General features: G+C 44.8%; 2 pseudogenes; one reads left to right on the forward strand and one right to left on the reverse strand.

Annotated features, from left to right (window-relative positions):
- Window positions 1–740: 740 nt before the first annotated feature.
- On the forward strand, window positions 741–1,082 carry LOC110305082 (large ribosomal subunit protein uL29 pseudogene; annotated as a pseudogene).
- An 8,384-nt stretch (window positions 1,083–9,466) lies between these two features.
- LOC147006078 (large ribosomal subunit protein eL29 pseudogene) lies at window positions 9,467–10,012 on the reverse strand (annotated as a pseudogene).
- Between the last annotated feature and the right edge of the window lie 403 nt (window positions 10,013–10,415).

Consider the following 10,415-nt stretch of genomic DNA (forward strand, 5'->3'; position numbering starts at 1 on the left):
ACTGATGAAGAAGTCTGCCATTTTGCACCTAGCTCAGGGCTTCCCAGTAATGTCAGCCTTCGCCCTTAGCAGCTTAGCAGCGGGACTTCCTGACACTTCCCAGAAACCAAGCCTAGCTCACAACCACCTGTAACTCCAGCTCCAGGAGGACCTGACATCTCACACACAGAGACACGTACACATACGTGTAATTAAAATGAAAAAATAATAATTGGGCATAAAAAGCATTGAACTCTCCAGACATATACCAAATTTAACAAATGAGGACGAAAGACAAATATAATTACATGAGGCTGAAGCGATGGCTCAGTGGTTCAGAACACGTACCTTGCAGAAGACCTGAGCTCCCTTCCCAGCACAGACATCAGGTAGTCATTAATATTTGTAACTCCAGCTCCAGGGGATGCCGCTAACCCCAGGCTCACGTGTATATGCAGATAAACAGACACACACACACACCCCCCACATATACACATAGATAAATAATATTTTTAAAAAAATACTGTGTTGATGAAGTTAAGACAGATTAAAGGGTCTAGAGAGATGACTCAGCGGTTAAGAGTACTGACTGCTCTTCCAAAGGTCCTGAGTTCAAGTCCCAGCAACCATCTGTGATGAGATGCAGTGCCCTCTTCTGGAGTGTCTGAAGACAGCTACAGTGTACTCATATAAATAAAATAAATCTTTAAAAAAAAAAAAAAAAAAGGCTCTCTTGAGCCACGTGGCCTAAGCCCGTGAACAACGCAGAAATGGCCAAGATTAAGGCTCGGGACCAGCGCGGAAAGAAGGAGGAGCTGTTGGATGATCTTAAGGTGGAATTGTCCCAGCTTTGGATTGAGACAGGCGGCGCCTCGAAGCTCTCCGAGATACGAGTCGTTTGCAAATCCATCGTCTGAGTCCTCACTGTCCTTAACCAGACTCAAAAAGAAAACCTCAGGAAATTCTACAAGGATAAGAAGTACAGGCCCCTGGACCTGCGACCCAAGAAGACTAGAGCCATGTGCCGCCAGCTCACCAAACACGAGGAGACCAAGCAGCAGCAGCGGCTGTACCCACTGCGCAAGTATGCAGTCAAAGCCTGAGACGACAGTGACAATAAAGTGCAAGACTGACTGGCAAAAAAAAAAGGGGGGTGGGCAGAGTAAAGTGTGAAATTATTTGAATCATAACTCATATGAAGATGTGAATAGAGTTTTAAGTACCATAAAGACAAAAGAGATTGATTCCAAAAGAAAACCTATTGTTCTCTGAAGTAAGGATGGATTGGAACAAGTTATCAAGTTATCAAAGGGACAACTTTGGAAAGTCTCCAGTGACTTTAGGGCTTAAAAATCTTTCAAATTCCCAAGAGATTTCATCCAGTCCATGGCTACCATGAAAAAAAAAAAAGAAAGCTACAAATTCATTCTCTTTCCCTCTTCCTCTTCCTCTCTCCCTCCCCCTCTCCGTGTAAAACCCAGCGCTTGTTTTAATTCAGTTCTGAAGTTTGTTACAACCCCAAGCCCTATAAGAGAGTATAGCTAAGTAAATTACTAACTCCCCCCCCCCATCTGATCCTGAGTGCTTGATTTATCACTGGTCCCCAAATTCTACTAATCAATAGTCTCTCCCTGGTAAGGGCAGAATCGATTCTCTCTTTGTAAATGACCTCTGGGCCCCCCCACCCAGCCAGGGGCTCATCTCTGTGCAGTTATCATGTCTGCATAACACACTATTTTCATGCCAGGGAGTGGTGGCACATGCTTTTAATCCCAGTACTTGGGAAGGAAAGGCAGGAGGGTCTCTGAGTTTGAGGCCAGCCTGGTCTACAGAGTGAGTTCCAGGACAGCCAGGGCTACACAGAGAAACCCTGTCTTGAAAACCTACCACAATTTCACCTCAAAGGGGAGTAAGAACTAGTTTATTCTGAAGCCAAATATGCATGAGCCTGGGACAGGAACACAGATTCCCTCTGTTCTATGTTTTAATGAGGGAGCAATTTCTAAGAAGCTTTTCTAGAGACAGACCAGGCTATAAACCTACACACTTAACATCAGGTAGGTGGATCAGAACAGAGTGAGGGATAGCTCCACATCAGGCAGACGTTATCCAGTTAACCTTCTCACTAGTGGGAGCCAGGTGTCTATACACTACAGACCGGATGTTAGCTCACTTATGCAAGAGGGTAATAAATAACTATTAATAAACTAAATAGCACTAAATGAATTACAGTTAGACTCTGGACCTGCAACGTTCCAACCTTTGCACAGTCATTGAATTTCTTTTTTTTTTCCTTTCTTTTCTTTTAAGAATTATTTATCTATTATATATTTGAATACACTGTAGCTGTCTTCAGACACACCAGAAAGGGCATCAGATCCCATTACAGATGGTTGTGAGCCACCATGTGGTTGCTGGGTTTTGAACTCAGGACCTGTGAAAGAGCAGTCAGTGCTCTTAACCGCCGAGCCATCTCTCCAGCCCCTGAAATTCTAATCAATGAATGCACAGTCTCTGTTGTGCCAAGACCTTTGCTGAGCACCCACTATGGCTGGACGCCACTGTCCTCGAACCCAGATGATGGCTTCGTATAACCCACTGCTCCTAAGGGCCCCCCCCCCCCAGGCCTTGGGAGACCTGCTGCATTCTGCTGGGGCTGACTCACACCAGCGGCCTCCCAACGCCGTCTACTTTGTTATCCCTCCATCCCTTACTCCCCACACCCCAGCCTCTCCCCTGTACCCTCATATCAGTACCTAAGTGGGAGCAGCTCCCCTCTCCCAGCTGGGAAGTATAATCTGCAGTAGTTGCTTGGGTCTCTCACAGGAATATGAATCTCCCCATTTTAGCATAAATTCTGTTCAGGTTGTACTTGTTCCCTAACAGAAGCCAAACTAGCTCAAAGGTAGAAGTCTTCTTTTTTTGTTTTTTTCAAGGCAGGGTTTCTCTGTGTAACCCTGGCTGTCCTGGAACTCACTCTGTAGACCAGGCTGGCCTCGAACTCAGAAATCTGCCTGCCTCTGCTTCCAAGTGCTGGGATCAAAGGCACGTGCCACCACTGCTGGCAGTGACTCTTCAGTCTTCTAAAGAGTCACCAAAACCTCTCAGACTTTAGCATGTCCAATACAGGTGTCTAGATAGCTGCTCTTTTCCTGTCTGGGCATCTCTTCTCGGAAGCAGCTTGAGACCCTTCAAGCTGACTTCGCCTGTGGAGAAGATGATTTCGGCAGCAGCAGCTGGGCGTGCTCTTTCAGCTGGTGGCCACCAGAGGAGCTGAAGCCCAGCTAGCAGTGCTTGCCGAACAAACAGAAAAGCCTGGGCTCAGTTCTTACCACTGGACAAGCCTATTTTTCCAACTTGAAAGGAGATTAAAGAAGATAAAATAGATAAAGGAGAATGTAAGGTCATCAATGACTACACAGGGAGTCCTAGACCAGCTTGGGCTAGAGACCCTACCTTTAAAAAGTCCTAGGGGCTGGGGAGATGCTCTGGCGATTAAAATAGATTCTGACTGCTTCTGCAGTGGATCCAAGGGCTAAAGAAATGTTCTCTTGAGCATAAGTAAGTGATTTGATCATATGACAAAGACCCTCTCAAAAATTAGAAGGAGTAAATACTACATGGGTGCCTTTATATAAAATCCCAGAAGATGAAAATTAATCTCTAGTAAAGAAAGCAGGGGGCTGGTGAGATGGCTCAGTAGGTAAAAGCACCCGAATGCTCTTCCAAAGGTCCTTAGTTCAAATCCCAGCAACCACATGGTGGCTCACAACCATCCGTAACAAGATCTGACTCCCTCTTCTGGTGTATCTGAAGACAGCTACAGTGTACTTACATGTAATAAATAAATAAATCTAAAAAAAAAAAAAAAGAAGAAAGCAGATGGGTAGGCAATGAGAAAGGAAGGGCTGAGGGCCTGGCACATGGGGTGACATTTCTATAATCTCCAAGAATTCACAGGCTTTGTTTCTCCAAGGTAGGCTTTGCATTTGCACACTCTGGTCGCTTGTATTTACCGTTATCTCACTTGTGAGACCCATAAATACCATTTCCAGTTCAGTATTCTGTGTGGATATCACTTGGCTGGTCCTGTTGAATGGCTGTGCAGTCTCCTCTGAAGTGACTTTATATCTTCATCAAAAAAATCATTTGATGGGCAGCTGAAATGGCTTAGCTGATAAAGGCACTTACCACCCAGCCTGATCACCTGAGTTCAAATCCCTGGAATCCATGTATGTGTTAAGAGAGAACTGATTCCCCCAAATTATTCACAGGTCTCCACACATATCCCGTGGCATGTACACACACACATACACACACACACACACACATGCAGGGTGGGGGGAGAGAGTAAAAATAGATAGATAGATAGATAGATAGATAGATAGATAGATAGATAGATAGATGTAACTTGAAATGTTTATAAGGCAGAGGCAGGTGGATTTCTGAGTTCAAGGCCAGCCTGGACTACAAAGTGAGTTCCAGGACAGCCAGGGCTACACAGAGAAACCCTGTCTCGAAAACCAAAAAAAAAAAAAAAAAAGTTTATATTAGTTGATGGGGCATCAAAATAGCTCAGCAGGTAAGGTGCTTGGCACCTAATCTGAAGACCTGAGTTCTATCTCCAGGACCTATATTGTGAAAAAAGAGATCTGATCCCTGAAGGTTGTCCTCTGACCTCCTTCACACAAGTACACACATGCACACACACACACACACACACAAGTAAATATGTATAAATAAAATAAATAAAATGATAAAATGTAAAAACAAACAAAAAGGACCAAGTTTGGTGATAGTTTGGTGATGTGCGCTAGTCAGCCCAGCACTCAGGAGGTAGAGGCGGAGCACTCGGGATGTCACAGTCATCCTTAGCTACATAGGGAGTCCAAGCATCTGTGACACAGGAAACCTTGTCTCAAAAAAGAGAAAAATCAAAAATCAGTGGCTCAGTGGTTGTGTGTACTTGCCTCCAATTCTGACAACCTGAGTTCAAGGCCCAGAACTCAGAACTCACATAAAAATAGGAGGAGAGCCGGGCGGTGGGGGCACACACCTTTAATCCCAGCACTTGGGAGGCAGAGGCAGGCGGATTTCTGAGTTTGAGGCCAGCCTGGTCTACAGAGTGAGTTCCAGGGCAGCCAGAGCTACACAGAGAAACCCTGTCTCGAAAAAAAAAAAAAAAAAAAAAAAAGTCGGGGGAGGCGATAACCAGCTCCACAAAGCTATCAGTGTGCCATCTGATATCCACACTGGCACCATGGCACGCCAGCTGCTGCATTATGTACACAGTAATACATGTAACTGAACTTCAAAGATCGGTTGAGAGGCTGAGAGCTCAGGTCAGTAGAAGAATGCTTGCCTAGTGTGCAGGAGGGCCTGAGGCGTGACTATAAGTCAGGCGTGACAGCGTATGCCTGTAATCCCAGCACACCAGAGGCTGAAGCAGGAGAATTACCAGGAGAGTTAAACCACCCTGGGCTACATAGAACCAAGTACCAGGTCAGCCAGCTTAGCAAGATGCCTAAATAACAAAAAACTCAATTGGTATATGTAATTTATATGTATATGTATATGTGTGTGTATATATATATATATGTGTGTGTGTGTGTGTGTGTGTGTATATGACTGCTATATTTAATTTGTATATCTTTACACCAGTATGCATTTCTTTGATAACTCTATAAAATTACCTAAATCCTCATTTATTATTATTATTATTATTAGTAGTAGTAGTAGTAGTAGTATTTTTAAAGAAGGAAGCTCGTGTATCCAGGCTGGCCTAGAACTAATGAAGACCCACTTGCCTCTGCCTGCTGAGCACTGGAACTAAAACTTCACACCTCCACATCACTTCTTCTTTAGCTTTTGTGGGGCTTCATGGTATAAGTGTGCTTCACTCACGTGGAAATGTGTCCAGATGGTGAAGGCAGGATACATGGAGGAACCCAGCAAGACCTGTCTGCTAAGATTCCTTAGTGTTCTCCCTAGAGGGCATGAGAACAGAATCTCTCCTACGTTTTGCTATCAGATAAGAGAGATCCCAGCATTTAAGATTAGAGTTTTTATTATCCACCCTAGTGAAAAAAAAAAAAAAATCCTGTTTTTCCCATCCAGCTGCAGTGAGAAGAACAGACTCGGTGGCGCCAGACTCCAGCCTTCTTGTCCCTTAGTCTGTCTGCATAGCCTCAGGAGTAGGAACTGCTGAGGAAGTATGTCACATTTTTATAATATGAAAGTTTGGAAACGCTCCACACCAGAAGACATCGAGGAAAGAAAGAAGGCTATCGGTGTTGTCTCCAGCCTGCCAAAAGGCACACAGACCTTGAAGAAGACAGAGAAGTCTCAGTTAAAGATGTTAGTGTTGGGGTTGGAGAGTTGCCTCAGCAGTTAGGAGCATGGCTGCTCTCCCAGGAGACTCCGGTTCAATTCCCAGCACCTACATGGCAGCTCACGGCTGTTCAGAACTCCAAGTTGCAGGGAATCCAACATCCTCACACAGACATAGATGCAGTCAAAACATCAATGCATATTTTTAAAAGTCATTAAAAATAAAAGGACATTGGTGCTGCCACAACTGATCATTCCAAGCATTTTGTGGGAAGGCTTTCTGTAAAAGATCGTTGTGCTGTTTTGTATGATTTGAGCTTCGAAACCATGGAGGATAGCAAAAGATCGGCAGGGTTTTCTTGTAGGCACACCTCTGAAAGGCAAGATGATCTATGAGCGCCATAAAGACACCATCAAAAGGAAATGTCAAGGCATAAAGCACAAATATCAGGCAGATAGGTCAGGATATTTCAACCTAATTTGTATTGCTAAAAAGCCAGGTGCATCCTCAATTGTAGCTTTGTTTGTTTGTTTGTTTGTTTGTTTGTTTGTTTTTGAGACAGGATTTCTCTGTGTAGCCCTGGCTGTCCTGGAACTCACTCTGTAGACCAGGCTGGCCTCGAACTCAGAAATCTACCTGCCTCTGCCTCCCAAGTGCTGGGATCAAAGGCACGCGCCACCACGCCCGACTCAATTGTAACTTTTTTTTTTTTTAGATTTATTTATTTATTTATTTTATGTAAGTACACTGTAGCTGTCTTCAGACACTCCAGAAGAGGGAGTCAGATCTTGTTGCGGATGGTTGTGAGCCACCATGTGGTTGCTGGGATTTGAACTCCGGAACTTCGGAAGAACAGTCGGGTGCTCTTACCCACTGAGTCATCTCACCAGCCCCCCAATTGTAACTTTTGAAGGATGCCCGTGTAAGTCACCAGTCGGGACCACAGAATTGGTTGTTTTGTTAGTTTGGTTTTCGAGACAACATTTCTCTGTGTAGCCCTGGCTGTCCTGGAACTCACTCTGTTAGACCAGGCTGGCCTCAAACTCAGAAACCTGCTTGCCTCTGCCTCTCAAGTGCTGGGATTAAAGGCATGTGCCACCACTACCCGGTGGGACCACAGAATTGAAAGCTGCCCTGTCTCACGCTATTCTTGCTCTATATAAATAAAACAAATATTTTAGTCCAGGATCTCACTGAGGAGGTATTGACTTGTCATTTTTTAAGAGTAAACTAAAAATTTTACAGGACATAGGTAAACACTGCCAGGCCTAAATCTAACCTCTCGGGGGCTGGAGAAATGGCTCAGTGGTTAACAGCACTGGCTGCTCTTGCAGAGGTCCTGAGTTCAAATCCCAGCAACCACATGGTGGCTCACAACCATCTGTAATGGGATCGGATGCTCTCTTCTGGTATGTCTGAAGAAAGCTACAGTGTACTCATATAAATAAAATAAATAAATAAATCTTTAAATCTAACCTCTCACATTTCATTGATGTAGAATTAATTTATTATTGGCCAAATGCCTATTTTGATGAGATGACTTGTAGAGATTTTTGTTAAGCCCAAGATTTTTTTTAAATGTATCTTTATTTTATGTGCATTGGTATTTTGCCAGCATGTATGTCTGTGTGAGGGTCTTAGATCCCCCTGAAACTGGAGTTACAGACAGTTGTGAGCTGCCGTGTGGATGCTGGGAATTGAACCTGGAACCTCTGGAAGAGCAGCCAGTGCTCTAAACCACTGAGCCATCTCTCCAGCCCTAACTTTGTGTGTGGTGTGTGTGTGTGTGTGTGTGTGTGTGCAGTATGTCAGACAACTTGCTAGAGTCTGTTCCCTCCTTCCACCATGTAGGTAGCATGGATCAGATTTATCAGGAAGCAACTTAACCTCACAACCATTTCACTCACCAGCTCTTTTTTTTTTTTTTTTTTTTTTTTTTTTTTTTTTTTTTAGTCAGAGTCTCTCTGTGTAGCCCTGGCTGTCCAGGAACTCACTATGTAGATGAGGCTGCCTCAGACTCACAGAGAGGTCTACCTGCTTCTTGTCTTCTGAGTACTGAGATTGAAGGTGTGCACCACTACACCCAGCTAAACTTTCTATTTTCCTCAAGATAGGGTTTCTCTGTATAGCTTTGGCTGTCCTAGAACTTGCTCTGTAGAGCAGCCTGTTCTCAAACTCAGAGATCTGCCTGCCTCTGCCTCCTGAGTGCTGGGGTTAGAGCCTCCTGGCTTAAACTCAGGATTTAAAAAAATATATTGTGCCGGGCGGTGGTGGCGCACGCCTTTAATCCCAGCACTTGGGAGGCAGAGGCAGGCGGATTTCTGAGTTCGAGGCCAGCCTGGTCTACAAAGTGAGTTCCAGGACAGCCAGGGCTATACAGAGAAATCCTGTCTCGAAAAACCAAAAAATAAAAATAAAAATAAATAAAATAAAATAAAAAAAATATATATATTTATTTTATGTAGAAGAGTACACTGTAGCTGTCTTCAGACACACCAGAAAGGACATCAGACCCTACTACAGAGAGTTGCTGGGAACTGAACTCGGGACCTCTGGAAGAGCAGTCAGTGCTCTTAACCACTAAGCCATCTCTCTAGCCCTAAATTCTGGATTTTTTTTTAAATAACATAGTTCAAAAACCACTAGAGGGCGACGTGGGGAGAGTGAGCACATCTTTGCTAACCTCCGTGGTTATATTGCTCCCTTTGCTTAAAGAAGGGACTGTGGGGGCTGCAGAGACAGCTCTGCAGTTGAGAGCAGTAGCCGCTCCTAGAGAGGACCTGGGTTTGATTCCAGCACCCACATGGCGGCTCACCGCTGTCTGTAACTCCAGCTCCAGGAGTTCTGACACCTTCACACAGAAACACATTGCAGGCAAAATACAAACGCACATAAAATAAATATAAATAATTTAAAAAGAAGGGGCTGTGATCTGTTTATAATATTAGGCTAACTTCTCTATTCTATGTTAATGTAAAAACAAAATAATGAGATTGAATTCCCTATACCATGTAACAACACTAATATACACCTATCAGCGGTTAGCCAGACCTTTTTTTTTTTTTTTTTTTTTTTCAGATCTTGCCTGAGTTTATTTGTAAGAACAGCATAGGACATTGGTCATCTGCAAATAGTGTGTGGGGAGGTGCATCACAGCAGTCCGTCTGTCTTCACACTGGCAGGAGCCTTTTCTATGGGGCCTTCACAGGGGCCTGGGCACCTTTGGGGGCCTGAGCACCTTTGGGAGCCTGGGCTGGAGCTGAAGCCTGGGCCTTAGCTGGAGCTTTGACCCCTGCCTTGGTTTGAACCTTAGGCTTCAGTTGGCAGAGCCTCTGACCCTTGGCCATGTAGCTTTGAATCTGCTTCCCAAGCTTAGGGTGAGCGATGAAAGCCATCTGCTTGAGTTTGGGGCCTTTTGGCATCTTGGGCTTGATGGCCTGAGGCTTCACCAGGGCCTTGATGGCCTCTGCGTGCGCGCACACTCACTGCCTTTGCATTGTTGGCCTGCATCTTCTTCAGGCCTTTCTTGTTGTGCTTCTTGGCAAAGTGCATGTTTCTCAGGAACTTGCGGTCAACCCCCTTAAGAGATTCGTATCTTTGCGACCGGGGTTTCTTGATGCCATTTCTGTGCCATTTGCGGGCCTGGTTGTGTGTGGTGTGGTTCTTCGACTTGGCCATGTCTGCACGGTAACACGCGGCTCCCGCAGCCTAAGCCAGACCTTTAACTCTGCAATATGCCTTATCAGATCACCAGGGAGCTATGTCCAGACTGCCACATGGAAGCAGGCCGTTCTTCATTAACAGTGAAGAGCTGCAGTTTCTCTGCAGGAAAGGAGACTGCATGCCCAGACACAGTGGCTGTGAGAGTTTTATCGGGCGGAAAGGAGGTAGGCAGTTCCATCTGTGTATCTGTGTCCTGAGGGTACGGACAGGAAATGGCAGCAGATGTTCTTAACCTTACGTTGACTCTCTTGTCGGGACTTTCTCTACTCATAAGCACTTGCATACGTTCTTATCAGTGTGTGGGCTCTCTTGTCAGGAGATTCTCAACTCCTCTAAGGCTCTTTGGTTTAGGTCACTGATCTTTCAGTAACCAATTAATTAT

The sequence above is a fragment of the Mus caroli genome, unplaced genomic scaffold (genome assembly GCF_978045245.1).
Source record: "Mus caroli unplaced genomic scaffold, Mus_caroli_1 scaffold_1, whole genome shotgun sequence".
Lineage (NCBI taxonomy): Eukaryota > Metazoa > Chordata > Mammalia > Rodentia > Muridae > Mus > Mus caroli.